General features: G+C 45.2%; 1 long non-coding RNA gene across 1 annotated transcript in view; it reads left to right on the top strand.

Annotated features, from left to right (window-relative positions):
- The first annotated feature begins 909 nt into the window (after nt 1–909).
- The window catches only part of LOC133761994 (uncharacterized), a 105,699-nt gene continuing 90,981 nt past the window's right edge, over nt 910–15,627 (top strand). Inside the window, exons 1-2 of the long non-coding RNA XR_009866257.1 lie at nt 910–938; nt 9,667–9,725. This is a non-coding gene — a long non-coding RNA (uncharacterized LOC133761994). The remainder of the gene's footprint in view (nt 939–9,666; nt 9,726–15,627) is intronic.

Genomic DNA, 15,627 nt, shown 5'->3' on the forward strand with positions numbered 1-15,627 from the left:
TGCCTGGGAAGCCACAGAAAATGGCTTAAGTACTTGAGTTCCTGATGCTGGTGGGAGACTTGAATGGAGTTCCTGGCTCTCGGCTTCAGCCTGGTGCAGCCCTAGCTACTGCAGGCAGTTGGGGAATCAACCAGCAGAGAGACAATCTCTCGCCCTTGCACTCACCCTTTGTCACTCTGCCTGGTAGGCTGTCACAAAACACACCAAACACCGGAGTAAGGGAAAGGGTTTATTGGGGAAACCCAGCAGGCTGGCGGGAAAAGACTAAGAAAGAAAGAGAAGGAGAGTATAAGAGATAGAGAGAGAGAGAGAGAGGAGAGGGGCTATCGAGGAGACAAGAGAGGAGGAGAGGAGAGCAGACGAGAGGAGCCAAGAGAGCCATGTATTCAGGAGCAGGTCCTTTTAAAACTTTGCCGGAGGGCGGGCAGGGAAGCAGGAGCAGTGAATCCCATTAGGATGGGTGTGGAGCTTGACTCCGGTGGTTGGGCCATGTGGCTACCTGGCTTCCAGCAGTGGCGGCAGGGGGATAGAGCCTAGGAAGGTGTCAGGGTGTAGATCGCGCCATAGATAAAACTGCGCCATTTTCCTAACACTGCCTTTCAAAGTAATTAATTAATATAAAAAATGTGATTAAACCCAAACAGCAAATGCATGTTTAGGCAGCCAGATTTAATACTTATTAGAAAAAAATCTACAAGATGTAGAGATGTATATGACAATTTTTATAGACACCACTGTTCCACTTTTGTATTTGGTAAATAATAAAACAATAAAAAAAAAACCCTAGAATTTAAGTGGCCTTTACTACATAACAAGCAGTATTGTCAGTTCTTGATACATCAAAACAGATCTGTGAGTGAGGTAATGTTGTTACCTTCATCTTATAGATGGGAAAGCTGAGGCTTAGAGGTCAGTTTCTGCCCAAGTTCAAAATGGAGGTAAGTCTATCAGTGTTTTTATTTTGGTTTTTATCATCTTCAAGTGTTTTTTTTTTTTTTTTTGAGATTTATTTGTTTATTTGAAAGAAAGAGTGTCACAGAGAGAAACAGGGAGAGATCTCACAGTGGTTCATTCCCCAAATTATTGCAGTGGGGCAGGGCTGGGCCAGGCTGAAGCCGAGAGCCAGGAACTCCACCCTGGTCTCCGGCGTGGGTGGCAGGGACCCAGTACTTGGGCCGTGATCCTCTGCTTCCCCAGGTACATTACCAGGAAGCTGGGTCACAGGTAGAATACTGAGACTAGAACCAAGTACTGCGATATGGGATGCCAGTGTTACAAATGGTGACTTAACCCACTGTGGCGCAGTGGGTGAACGCCCTGGCCTGAAGCGCCAGCATCCCATATGGGTGCAGGTTCGAGACCTAGCTGCCCCACTTCTGATCCAGCTCTCTGCTGTGGCCTGGGAAAGCAGTGGAAGATGGCCCAAGTCCTTGGGCCCCCTGCACCCACATGGGAGACCTGGAGGGGAGGCTCCTGGCTTCGGATTGGCACAGCTCCGGCCATTGTGGACAATTGGGGAGTGAGCCATCGGATGGAAGACCTCTCTCTCTCTCTCTCTCTCTCTCTCTCTCTCTCTCTCTGCCTCTCCTCTCTCTGTGTAACTCTGACTTTCAAATAAATAAATAAATCTTTAAAAAAATAACAAATGGTGACTTAACCCACTGTACAATGCTTGCCCCAGAAGCATTTTTCTATTTTCATAGAAGGTTTTAATTTTTTAATGCTAATTTTCATTGACCATATTTTTCTTCTGCCTATAAATAGAAGATATTCAGATCTACTTCTTAATTTTTTAAAATAATTTTATTTATTTACTTATTTGAAGTGCTGAGAGAGAAATAGAAAAAGAGATTTCCCATCAACTGTTTACTCCCCAAATGCCTGCAATAGCAAGGGCTGGGTAAGGCCAAAGCTAGGAGCTAAGAATCCAATCCAGGTCTCCATTTGAGTAGCAGGAACCACGTATTTGAGCCATTACCTGCTACCTCCCAGGGTAAACATTAGCAAGAAGCCAGAATGGTGAACAAACTGGTGATGTAGGCAGGCGTACAGGATAAAATTGATTAGATTTGTGTGCAAGGTGTCTGGCGAGTAAAAAATCTTCCCAGGCAGACGAATCAATTAATTCATAGGCTTTTATTGGGATTCCGCTCCCCGGCAAGGTTCCCCGGTCCCAACAGAGCAACAGAGTGGGGACCGGGGAAGTCGCGCGTCAGAGATTGGGAGGGTTCCTTTTATAGATTCAGGGCATGGGGGTTAAAGGTTGAGGCGGGCCTGATCCTCATTGGTTGACCTTTAGGTACCCGCGGGGACTTGACAAGGACTTTTCTTCCCAAGAAGTACAGGTAGAGACTTCTCCATTCCTGGAAGTATAGGCCTTCCTTCCATGTGGATCCCAAAGCTACCATTGTGAGCTGGAAGACCACGCCTTCACCATGCCCCATGTGTGACCTCAGCCCATACCTAACCACACCTGTGTGCCCCTCTGGACATGGATTAGAGGCCTAAACATGGTGGGCCCGGCCCTTTTTTCCCCTTTGCCCTTCTTTTTGCTCCTTGCCCTTGACCCCCCTCTGCTTGCCCATGCCTTTGGCCACCAGCTCCACACTTCTCGGCCTGCAGGCTCCTCCAGGTGGCTGGCTCCTGGTGCTCAGTATGAATCCAGATCTCCCTTTGTCTTTTAGATAGAGCTCTCACTCTCCTATGCATTTCTCTCACTAAATAAAAAGCTTAAAAACTGCCTGGTTTATTTGTGCCAGTATTCAGAATTCTCTGAATTCATGGCAAGAGCCCACATGGCTTAGTAATTTCAGATATATTAATACGCAAATTAGTAAAACTGGGGCTTCAAACCAGGCACTCCAAGCACTGTCTTAACTGGCATGCCACGCATCTACCCCCAATTCCTATTTGTGAAACTGTCTTGCATTACTGAAAGCATACAGCAATGTTGAATAGTTTGTGAATAACTCATTTGGATTGTTGTATATGAATGAATCACTAAGTTCTATCTATGCTTTCTTTTGAAAATCTAAACTTTATAAGGTTTTGGTATTACGAATATTATAATGGCTTCAAAATGAATTGGACATGCTTTTATCTTTTTTAATGCATGTTGATAGCATTGAGATTATTTCTTAACAGAATTATTTTGCAAGTAAGTTTTTTTGGTTTTTAAAATAACATCTTTATTGACATAATTTCCATGCCACAGCTTTTATCCTTTTACAGTATACCTATAACACAGGTTTTTCTGCGAATGGAGTTTCTAGAATTTCCAAAAATGTGTACATCATCATCACAATCAGTGTTAGAACATGTTTATCTTTGTAAAAAGAAATCCCATACCCCTTAGTGGTGATTTACCAGGAATCTGATGTGCCCTTAGCACTAAGCAGCCACTAACCTAGTTTCTGTCCATGGATTTGCCTACTCTGAACATTTCACAGGCATGAAAACGTAGTGCGTGTTCGTTTCTCACTGGCTTTTTTCATTTATTATAATATTTTGAAGGCTCAACTGTGTTTTATCATTTATCAGTACTCTTTGTTATTACTGTTTGTACTTACAAATAAACATATGATTACAACAATTCTTTTAAAAGTTTTTTTTTAAACTATGTTTTAGAGAAGTTTCAGGATCCAAGTACAACTGAGTAGATACAGAGGTTTCCTATAACCCTCTTCCTTACACGTGCATAGCCTCCTCCAGTATCAGCACCCACTTTGAGAGCAATATAAGTCTTATAGCTGATGAGCCCCCAAACCCATCTTTATCATCCGAAGTCCACAGTGTATATCAGAGTTCCTTCTTGGGGCAGCACGTTCACGGGTTTGGACAAATGTGTGATGACCTGTACCTACCATTATACGGTCAGGCAGAGGAATTTCACTATTGGAAAGGTCCTCTGTGCCTCAGCTGCCCAGTCCTGTCCCGCGTGATCACCTGGAAGCCACAGCAGTGTAAACTTCTGACAGTGGGGCCGAATCATTCCTCGGGGAGACCTGGCATCCCCTCCCTTTAAGGAGTTCTGGTTCTGTAGACTGGTTTGAGTCTGGTCATTGAGTGAAGGAGAGCAAGTCTGTTTAGGTGGTTCAGGTTTCACTTAGGTTCACAGGACCGTACAGCCCAGGTCAGAATTTAGTAGGCTTTCTGTTTCTGGTAGGGGCACCACGATCAGCTATTCTATGCTATCATAAGCCCGTGAGTTGGAGTCTTTGGGTTATTGCTCTGTTGTTTCTCTTGGTGACTGTACCCACATCAGGGTTGTGTTTGGTGATTGTTTCCACCTAGCCTCTGCACTCTGAGGTTCCACTACCTCTCCTGGGTGTTTAGAGATTCCAGTTTGACAATTGATGTGTCTGCCTTTGGTTATGAGTGGCAGGAAAGTTGTATCTTCTGGATTTTCTTGCAGTGGGTTAGCAGGTCTCACATGATGAATTTTCTCTCACTTTCCAATCTCTCTAAGCCTGCAGAAACTTTATTCTTTGTACACTAAGACATTCCTGGGGCATCTTTGTGTCCATGTGTCAGCCCATAACTTAAATAAACTGTCAAAGCCCTTTCCAGCCCATTGAGCCAAAATTGTAAATCTAGAATCTTCACCAGGTGGGCCCGTATTATTTCATCCTGACCTAACTTTATATTCCTCTACCACAATCCTACACCTTGGAGATCCATTGTGACACCTATTAGATGGATCTCTGTTGGTATAAACTGGAAAAATCAAGCAGTCACTTTTCATGCACCTTCTCATGGATCACACTTCACATCCCAGCATCTGTAGTGGCCTCTGCACCTTGACTCTCATTGTAGCTCAAGAAGAAAGGCAGTCAGGGAGAATCAGCAGTTATTTTTTGGCGACAGGAGTCCTCAGATTATGTTTCAGGGATCGAGAGCCCCAGCTGGTCTTGGAGAGATCCCTGGCTACACTTGGTCCAAGTTCTTGTCTTCCCACATGTAAGAATACACGAGGAGACATGGCCAGAGATGAGCAGAACAGGATTTATGGAAAGGCAGATGGATAGTGCACACTCAGATGTGAGTGCAGGCAACCGCTTAAGGAGGATTGTCCCACCCAGGCCGGGACTAGTGTTTTCACAGGATAAGTGTCGGTGCTCAGGACAGGGCCTGACTGAATGTCCACAGGAGGCAGGGTTTGAGATGGGACTGCGGCACACACAGTGGTCTCCAGGAAGGTGTCATGGCATCTGGTGCATGATGGAAAGATAGGCTTAACCGCCTGGCGGGGAGGGGGTGTGCTGAATCTCCAGCCATGCAGAATCACCATGGAAGCTGATGGGATCTGGGCCCTGCATGCAGCTTGGATGTTGGTAGTCTAGCTCCTTGCGACCATCCTATCCATATCATTTCCTTAAGAGACAACTACTTCGTGGGGGACCAGTACATGTTCTTCACGCGGAGCCAGGGTGAGCTGGTCAGGCTGCTGCTGCTGGCAAAGAAGGCTCCGCAGAATCTAGGGCATCGCTGTTGGCAGCCTCTTGGGAATCTGCCTGCATGCCCCCATGCCTATTTCAGGATCCTATTCCTTCCAGTCAAAGCCTTTTCTTTAGCAGAAGACACGGTGAGGTTGGAGTCCAGTTTACACTGTATCCAGACTCTCAGGGTTAGCCTCTGGGTTTGGATGTTGGAAATCCTGGTTCTGTTGTCACAGGAGATAAGAGTTTTCTAAGGACAGTGTAGGTTTCATATCATTAATGCAGAGTTTGAGATGGAAAAGCTAAACCTTGGAGTTACCTTTCTCCTTCCTGGTTTCTTCCACACTAATTAAAGAAACCATCCAGGGGCCAGCGCTGAGGCTCACTTGGTTAATCCTCTACCTGTGGCGCTGGCATACCATATGGGTGCCGGATTCTGTCCCAGTTGCTCCTCTTCCAGGCCAGCTCTCTGCTATGGCCCGGGAGTGCAGTGGAGGATGGCCCAAGTGCTTGGGCCCTGCACCCCATGGGAGACCAGGAGAAGCACCTGGCTCCTGGCTTTGGATTGGCGCAGCACCGGCTGTGGAGGCCATTTGGGGGGTGAACCAACTGAAGGAAGACCTTTCTCTCTGTCTCTCTCTCTCACTGTCCACTCTGCCTGTCAAAATAAAAAAAAAAGAAACCATCCAAGCACTTTATACTCCTCTTTTGGATTAAAATGTGTTCTACTGAGAAGCAGAACCTGAAAGAGACAAGCATGAAGTCGATTGCAAGCGAGAAGCGTGCGCAGTCGTGGGTCTGCCTAGGCAGGCACTGAGTCTGGAGGACTGGCTGTCAGGAAGTTTAGGCTGCAGCCACCATCCACAGGCAGATCTTCCTTCCTCAGAAGTGTTGACTCCTCTCTTAAAACCTCTGCACCGAAGAGTCAGGCCCGTCTGCAGTATTGAGTGCAATCTCACTTCCTCCAGCCAGCTCACTAGGGGTTTTGGTCACATCCACAAAATACCTCCATACCCTCATCTAGATTCGTGTTTGATTGACTCGCTGGGGTTGTGCCTGTTCAGTGGACACTTAAAGAAGACCATCACAGTACACTCAAGATTTTTTTTCATAACGAACAACAATTTTTCATGTATTGAAAAGGAGTCAGTCTTAGACAGAATTGCTTGATTATTATCCCTGTGTTCTTGTGTCAATTGTAAAGGTTTATGATGTGAAATTGTAGTTAAGAATGCTTTGTTGAGTATCACAAAACGAAGAGGCATGCTGAGTTTTGAAACCATAAAGTGAGGTTTATGAAACCATGAACTTGATTTAGCTTGCTGTTCTCCTATATTGGAAGTAACTTTTAACTTCCAAGCATGCATTTAGCTAATATGCTCTGTGCTATGGTCTGAATGTTTGTGTCCCCCAGAATTCATATACTGAGATCCTAGCCTCCGGGTGATGGTGTAAGGGGTGGGGTTCTTAGGAAGTGATTAGAATGTGAGGATAGAGCTCTCACGAGCAAGTTTAGTTCCTTCATGAGAAGAGGCCAGGGCCAACGCTGTGGCATTGCAGGTAAAAGCCGCCGTCTGCAGTGCCAGCATCCCATAGGGGCACCGGTTCAAGTCCTGGCTGCTCCACTTCTGATCCAGCTCTCTGCTATGACCTGGGAAAGCAGTAGAAGATGGCTCAAGTCCTTGGGCCCCTGTACCACATCAGAGACCCGGAGGAAGCTCCTGGCTCCTGGCTTCAAATTGGTGCAGCTCCAGCCTTTGCAGCCAACTGGGGAGTGAACCAGCAGATGGAAGACTTCACTCTCTCTGTCTCTCCTTCTCTCTCTGTGTAACACTGACTTTCAAATAAATAAATAAATCTTAAAAAATAAAATAAAAAATAAAAGAGGCCAGTGGGAGCTTGCTTACCCCTTATGGAGGCCAGTGCCGTGGCTCACTAGGCTAATCCTCTGCCTGTGGCACCGGCACCCCGGGTTCCAGTCCTGGTTGGGGCGCAGGATTCTATCCCGGTTGCCCCTCTTCCAGGCCAGCTCTCTGCTGTGGCCCAGGAGGGCAGTGGAGGATGGCCCAAGTGCTTGGGCCCTGCACCCGCATGGGAGACCAGGAGAAGCACCTGGCTTCTGGCTTTGGATCGGCGCAACACACTGGCCGTGATGGCCATTTGGGAGGTGAACCAACAAAAGGAAGACCTTTCTCTCTGTCTCTCTCTCTCACTGTCCAACTCTGCCTGTCAAAAAATAAAATAATATAAGATTTATTTGAAAGTCAGAGGAAAGTCAGAGTTACAGAGAGAGAAGGGAGATACCCCCACAGAAAGAGAGAGAGAGAGAGAAAGAGAGAGAGAGACAGACAGCTCTTCCTTCTGCTGGTTTAGTCCCCAAGTGGCCACAACGGGTCTCCCACATAGGTGGCAGGTTCCCAAGCCCTTGGGCCATCATCTGCTGCTTTCCCAGGTCATAGCCGAGAGCTGGATCAGAAGTGGAGCAGCCGGGACTTGAACCGGTGTCCATATGGGATGCTGGCATTGCAGGCGGTGGCATTATCCACTATACCACAGTGCCAGCTGCACCATCCCTTCTGCCATGTGAGGAGCGAGGGGAGGACACTGCCTGTGAACCAGAAAGCTGCTCTCACGAGATGCTGACTCTGCCAGAGCTTGGCTGTTAGACTTTTCCATCTCAGAGCTGTGAAAAATAAGTTTCTGCCGTTTATGACCCTGCAGTTGACAGCAGTTGTGTTAGAATAGCCTAGACGGCATAAGATAGTGTGGTAAAACTGGCTTCTGTTTTTATGAAGAGTCAAGTGCCTTGTGGCTACTGTGTGGGATGGCAAGTTCTGGAGGACATAGGACACTGATGAGCAGTTTAACAACACACTATGCTGGTTGGTTAAGAAAAAGGATAATTTAGAACAAAATAAGGCCTGTTGTGAGCACAGGAATGTTCTATTTTACCTAAAGTTAATAGGATAGTGCTCTCCAGTAAGGTGATATTTAGGCAGAAAACTGAAATAATGAAAATTATGTGGCTGACACAACACACAGCATGTAGTGAGTGCCTAATAAGTGTTCGTGCTTAATGGTATCCACGAAGCATCTTGTTGCTGGCTGTATACTAAGCTCTCACAATAGACTTGCTTTGGAAGGAAATTTTCCTTCATTTTTAAACAAACAAAACATACTATTACTTTAAAATATTAAATTCTAGTCATGATTTCCTAACAAGGAATAGTGTCCTTGTAGTATCCACAGAGGGGAAACAGCTAGCTACGTGCAATAACAATAACTCAGTAGAGAACAGAGAGCAATTTGCTGGTCTCCCAATCTCCTCTTTAATGAAAAGCAGTGACGTTCCGTCTTAAACAAAGTTTTCCTACCGAGCTGTCAGCTGTGCAGCGGGGAATCTGTTGCTCAGCAACACTCTGTGGCTGAGCCCCCGGGATCCATTGTGACATAATCACGGTGCTGTTCTGGAAAGTTCTACCGACTTAGGAAGCTTTTCTTTTTTTAAGAGCTATTTATTGATTTATTTGAAAGGCAGAATGCCAAAGAGAGGAGAGAGAGAGAAAGAGGTTGTCCATGCGCTGCCACTCCCTAAATGGCTGCAATGGCCAGGGCTGGGTGAGGTCTCCCATGTGGGTGGTAAGGGTCCAAGTAAGAGAGTCATATTCTCAGGCACACTAGCAAGGAACTGGGTTGGAAGTGGAGCAACTGGAACTAGAACTGGTGTTCATATAGGATATCAGCGTCACAGGTGATGGCTTAACCCAGTGCACCACAACACTGACCCCAGGAGGCATTTATGAAATCATTTTTAATGAGAAGCTGGTGAGTCTTCTGTGATGATACCATGGCCCTATGTATGTCGTAGGATTTCAGGTGTAAACTTACCTCACACTAGAAAAACTCACCGTGAATGTCTGTGAGGGAATCCTGTGTTCTGTTTCAAATGAAGTTTTCTATAAACAGTCCTTCCTGGCCCTAGAAAAGGATGGCATCAGTTAATGAAGGGAACGTGGGTGACCAGGGTATAGCAAGTCTGAGTCCCACCCAAGGAGCAACTTCTGCCCCCTTGATGTAAATGCACACTGTATGATTAGGCTGAAAAGTGGAATTTCTTTAAAGGGTGAACAGGCCCTGCCCCGGAGGCACCCAGCAGAGATCTGCAAGATTGTGGTATTCTACATACAGTACACCTGCTAATTCAATCCTGTCTATACCTTCTCTCCAGGCCATGCACTGACTCCTCCCAAAGGACCCTTCCAAGGAGCCCAGATCACAAAGCTGTAAGTGCTGATGTTATGCCTCCTTTCGCATCTTAACCAGAGACTGATTTGCACTGACACTGTTATTTCTTGCGCATTTTTTGTGGGTGCCTTGAGGGCAGTGAGCAATTTTTATGAAAACTTTACTTTCCCTTTAGCATTGAATGCCATGCTGGGCCTGGAGGAAAGAGTGAAATAACAAGGAGAATGCCTAGGAACCTTATGTGGGCACTTCTGCTCTTCAGAGTATTGAATATGTGCACTTCTGTGACCTGTGAAGGGGCTTTGATGACTACAAATACTTAAGCTGAGGCTCTTGGCTAAGAAAGTTGTCCTGTTTTAACCCTTTGTGGATGAAGAATCTGAGTACCAGATTAAGCTGTTGTTAAAGAGACTTGTAGGCAATGAGGGATCCATACTCCGTCTTCTGACTCTAGGTCCACTCTTCCTAGTAATGTAAAAGTTGTTATTTAAAGAATGGTTGGGTAAATCCAAATGACTGAATATTCTTATCACCATCTCGCATTCATCAGTCAGGTCTGTCTGTCCCACAAACGTGGTACACGTTGTCCATACTTCCTATTCTCTGTTCCAAGCTCATTCCTGATAGTCACTTACATTTGTGTCATCCAGGATACCCAGTATTTCATTTTTCTTATTCCTAATTTAGCCTCCTTTCAATCTATTCTGATCTATTTTTTAAAGATTTATTTATTTGAAAGGCAGAAATAGAGAAGAGAGAGCAAGAGACACACACACACACACACAGAGAGAGAGAGAGAGAGAGAGAGATCTTCCTCCACTGGTTTACTCCCCAAAAGGCCGCAACAGCCTGAGCTGGGCCAGGTCGAAACCAAGAACCAGGAGATTGATCCAGGTCTCCCATGTGGGTGCAGTGGCACAAGTACGAGGGCCATCCTCCAGTGCTTTCCCAGGCCCACTAGCAGAGAGCCGGATCCAAAGTGGAGAAGCCAGGATTTGAACTGATACCCATATGGGATGCTGTTCCTACAGGTGGCAGCTTAAAGCACCAGCCCCAATCTATCCTAACCTTAAAGTAAGAATCATTTCCCTTGGGTTTATTTTGATCATTAACATTTATGTGTTAGAAAATCAGAATGGATCGTCATTGCCTAATGTGTCTGCCACAGATACTTGAGAGACTTAACTGACCTTCTTAATTTTCTTGAGCTGTGGTATCACTGCTGGAGCATCCAGCAAAGCTCATCGACTCTGCCTCTCTCTTACTTACTGTTCCTCTGGTTAGTGATTCTCTACCAGCTCACATTCCTCCCTTCCTTGAGTTCTTCCCTAATTCAAACTTCAAGTCCTTTGGAAATACTTGTAGCCAGTACTTGGGGGCCGTCCACCACCACCGAGAACTCATTCACGCAGCCTCTGCCGTGTCCTCTTCTCTCTGTCCTTGTAGAAATAACCTGGATTTCTTTAGCTGCATCCATTTTCCCCTCTAGATTGCTATGTGAGGACAGAGGCTGTCTTCTGTTTTTTCCTATTTTCTTCACTGCCCCTGTACTGTTACCATCAAATTATGTTGTTAAAAATGTATTTCTCAACTTGAATGCATAACTCATGATGGGACTGTTTTGGCCTTCAAACAACTGTTGAGTATTTCCTTCAAGAAATATTAAGAGACAAAAAATATTGTTCTGTATCTCAAAGATTTTACTGAGTTAAAGTGAATACTAGAACTCCATAAGATATAGCCAGAGGGATTCAAACAAATATGTTGTTAATATGTCTAAAAAAAATCTCTCTTGTGTTACCTTTAGCTTCCTCTGTTCCTTTTGTAGAAATAGCTCTTGGGAGTATATACCCCCGACATAAAACCTTATGCTTGTCCTGAGAGGAGGAAAACGTGTACACGGTCAGTGGGGACAGTCATCTCCTTCAGCCCTAGCTGTAAAATATCTACAGAACAGTCTCTGTAAGCAAAGCCCGGAACCAAGAGAGATTTCAGAGTTCACCTGACCTATCAGAAAAGACAAAACCAGGATGTAAAGGTCTTTTCTGGAAGGTATAATCTTGAGCAGGAAGAAAAACAGAGACGGCTTCAGAGGGAGCAGGAAATGGTGACTGAATAAACTGTGGAGAACGAGCGAGGTTGCTGCCATGGAGGCAGAGAAGCCTTTATGGAGAGGCTCTGACAGCTAGCGTGTACGTAGACCAGTACATCTGATGGAGGCAGTATGGTTTCCTTGACCCTACAAGCCGGCAATTCCTCTTCTCCTCTTCTCCCTCTTCAGGCGGGAGGTGACAAAGGCACTTGGCCGTGCCACCTTTTCATCTGGCTCCTTTCATGTACTGTTTTTTTCCTGAAATTCCTTAGTTTTAGAAAAAACTTCTTTGATCATTTATGTTCTCAAACATTTGCAAGTAAAATAAAGTCTCCTGGCTCCTGTGAGCCCTTCCTGTTGCGGTTTTACCCATTACATGGTACCAACAATAAGGCCTTCATGTGAGAAGTTCCGTTGCCTCTCTCCACCTTTGAATGTATTTCCTCGGATTTGCATCTGTGTTACCTCCTTACCCTCTCAGTGCAAGGATGTTCTTTCTCATTTTCCAACATATTCATTTTAATTCAGCCGAAGGTCCCCTCCTGTTCCATCAACTTACATTTTCATATCTATCATTTGTCTTTCTGTCTCCACCCTCTTGTTCTCTATTGATGACTTTCACATCAAGTCCCTCCCGATGGAACTAACAGTAGCAACAGCACAAGCTTTAAAAAAGCAAGCAAAACAAAAATTAAAACCTCATGCACTTACTTTCCTTCTAGTCTATTTCACCAACACTCTCAACTCTTGTGTGCTTTTCAGTCAAGTTACTTCATAATATCATCTCAGATGCACACTGAGTATAAAGATATGCTCCAGATGTATGCAGTCACTCTAACCCTGTGAGTTCAGTACCTGCGCCGTTACTGTCTGTGGATGAGGAGGCTCAGGCACACTGAGATGCAGGCTTAGGCTCCTACCTCCAGTGCCCTCCCTTAGGCTCCTTACACTGTGTCTCAGGCTTGGGAGAGAAGCTTACACGCCTTATCTCAGCCTCCTCACTTTTCTTTTCTTTTATTTATTTATTTTTTTTTTAAATTTTTTTGACAGGCAGAGTGGACAGTGAGAGAGAGAGAGACAGAGAGAAAGGTCTTCCTTTTGCCATTGGTTCACCCTCCAATGGCCGCTGCAGCCAGTGTGCTGTGGCCAGCATACCGCACTGATCCGAAGCCAGGAGCCAGGTGCTTCTCCTGGTCTCCCATGGGGTGCAGGGCCCAAGCACTTGGGCCATCCCCCACTGCACTCCTGGGCCATAGCAGAGAGCTGGCCTGGAAGAGGGGCAACTGGGACAGAATCTGGCACCCGGACCAGGACTAGAACCCAGTGTGCCAGCACCGCTAGGTGGAGGATTCGCCTGATGAGCCACAGCGCCAGCAGCCTCCTCACTTTAGATTTTGTCTCTGTACCATCTGTGATTAGCCCAATGGAAACTTTAAATCTCAATTGCTTTTATACTCTCTCTTTTTTTAAAAAAGATTTTATTTGTTTATTTGAGAGGTGCAGTTACAGACAGAGACCGGCAGAGAGAGAGAGAAAGGTCTTCCATTCACTGGTTCACTCCCCAAATGGCCGCAATAGCCAGAGTAGAGCTGATCTGAAGCCAGGAGCCAGGTGCTTCCTCCTGGTCTCCCACGTGGGTGCAGGGCCCAAGCACTTGGGCCATCTTCTACTGCTATCCTAGGCTGTAGCAGAGAGCTGGATTGGAAAAGGAGCAGCCGGAACACGAACCAGCACCCATTTGGGATGCTGGTGCCACAGGCAGAGGCTCAGCCCACAATGCCACAGCACCGGCCTTTCCTTTTAAACTCTTCATCACTGGAATGATTTTTAAAAATTTCCATCAGCCTTAGTGATTCCTTTTTAAAAATCCTTTAGAGACTCACGTTTTTCTTTCTCCATACATAAGAAAGAAATCTGCATGACCTAGACGAGTTAAGGTCTTGTTGCCTCAAACCCCTTTCCTGTCATCGGGGGCTCTTCTTGAAGCCCATACCCTGTTCGTACAAAATAATTCGTGGCTTTTCAACCAGATCTTCGACTTACTCTCTATCGTGTCTTTGTATTTGGAGTAGATGTTCCTTGACATATGATGTGGTTAAGTCTCTATAAACCCATGGTAATGTGAAAATATCTCGCATCAAAAGTGCATCTAACACATCTAACCTAGCGAACTCATAGCATAGCAGCATAGCACACAAATCCCTGTTGCGATCACATGGCCAACTACAAACTGTGGCTCTCTGTCACTCCCCAGCAACAGGGCAGAGTGTGGTACAGCAAACAGTTAGCTAGGGCCAAGACCAAGATTCAGAACACAAGTATGATTTCTACTGAATGCGTAATTGCTTTTGTACCATCCTGATGCCAAAAAACCATTCAGTTGAAGCATCCCAAGTCAGGAACCATCTGTATTCTCTGCCTAGAATATTTAGCCAACTACTCATTTAGTGAATATTTCTATTAGAGAACCTGAATAAGGTATTTCCGTAGTCTGCTGTTCCCCTTCTTCAAGCTTCTTTACATGAGCTCAAGCACTGAATAATGGATAATGGTGAAATCATGTTGATCTGGTTTACCTAGTTAAGCATGTTTCATCTGTACAATTATTTTAAACTGTAAGTATTTCTGAATTTGTGAATTTCTCTTTTTCATTCTTCTACAATAGTGAGAAACTTTGGATCTAAAAAGTTTTATGAGTCAACGGTCACAATACATTTTTTGATTTTTTAAAAGATTTACTTATTTACTTGAAAGGTAAAGCTTTTAGAGAGATGGGAGGAGAGACAGAGAGAGAGAAAGACCTTGCTGATTCGCTCCCCAGATAGCTGCAACAGCCAGAGGTGGGCCAGTCCAAAGCCAAGAGCCAGGAGCCCCTTCTGGGTCTCCCACATGGGTAGCAGCAGCCCAGGCACTTAGGCCATCTTTGCTGCCTTCCCAGGCACAGTGGCAGGGAACTAAATGGGAAATGGAGCCGCTGGGTCTTGAACCAGTGCCCATAGGAGATGCCGGCACTGCTGGCAGTGGCTTTACCCACTTTGCGACAACACCAGCCCCTGGTTTTACTTTTTGAGTAAAGAAACTTTCTGAGGGAGGCAAAATCTTGGTCAAAGTCTGAAACACATAGCTGGCATGCAGATCTGGATTTTCATAATTTACTCATCAATATGCCATCAAAGCTGATGGCACCTCCTGTGGCCGGCTGGATCGTTGGCCACAGTGCACTCGGGACAGACCGTGCACACAGTGGACATTAGGCCTGGGTGACAGATGAAGCCAAACTAAGTGTCTCGTCCATGGTTTCCACAGGGGTCCTTTGTTCCACTGTGGCTTCCTGTACACCCAGATAACTCAGAATTGTGCCAACATACTCTCAGCCTCTTGTTCCAGTCCTGGGCAACAAACCCTTTAAAATTATATTGGATAGCTGTGTTTGAATACATTAGAATACTGCCGCATAAAACTGATTGTTTTTTGTTTAAGGTGATGCTTTATGATACAGTGACAAAGCAGAGATGAAAAATAGCTACTTCATAAAAGAACAGGAATGGTTTTTCAAAGTTTATTCTTTTTTGTCAATGCTTATTTGTTTTCATCTACTTGATTGGCACAGATAGAGACACTGAGTAAGAGAGAGATTTCCAGGCACTGGTTTGCTCCACAAATGTCTGCAGCATTGAGATCTGAGCCAGATATATATATATTATAAAGATAGAAGCTGATTTTTTCAATTCTGAATTGCAGAAAACAAATTCCTTTGAATAGAAACTTATCTGATCTTGTTCCTGAGTAAATTTGAAATTTTGAAATCACATAATGTTATTTATGAGGTCCCTGAAACTCTTTTTATTGCAT

Source organism: Lepus europaeus, chromosome 6, assembly GCF_033115175.1.
Source record: "Lepus europaeus isolate LE1 chromosome 6, mLepTim1.pri, whole genome shotgun sequence".
Lineage (NCBI taxonomy): Eukaryota > Metazoa > Chordata > Mammalia > Lagomorpha > Leporidae > Lepus > Lepus europaeus.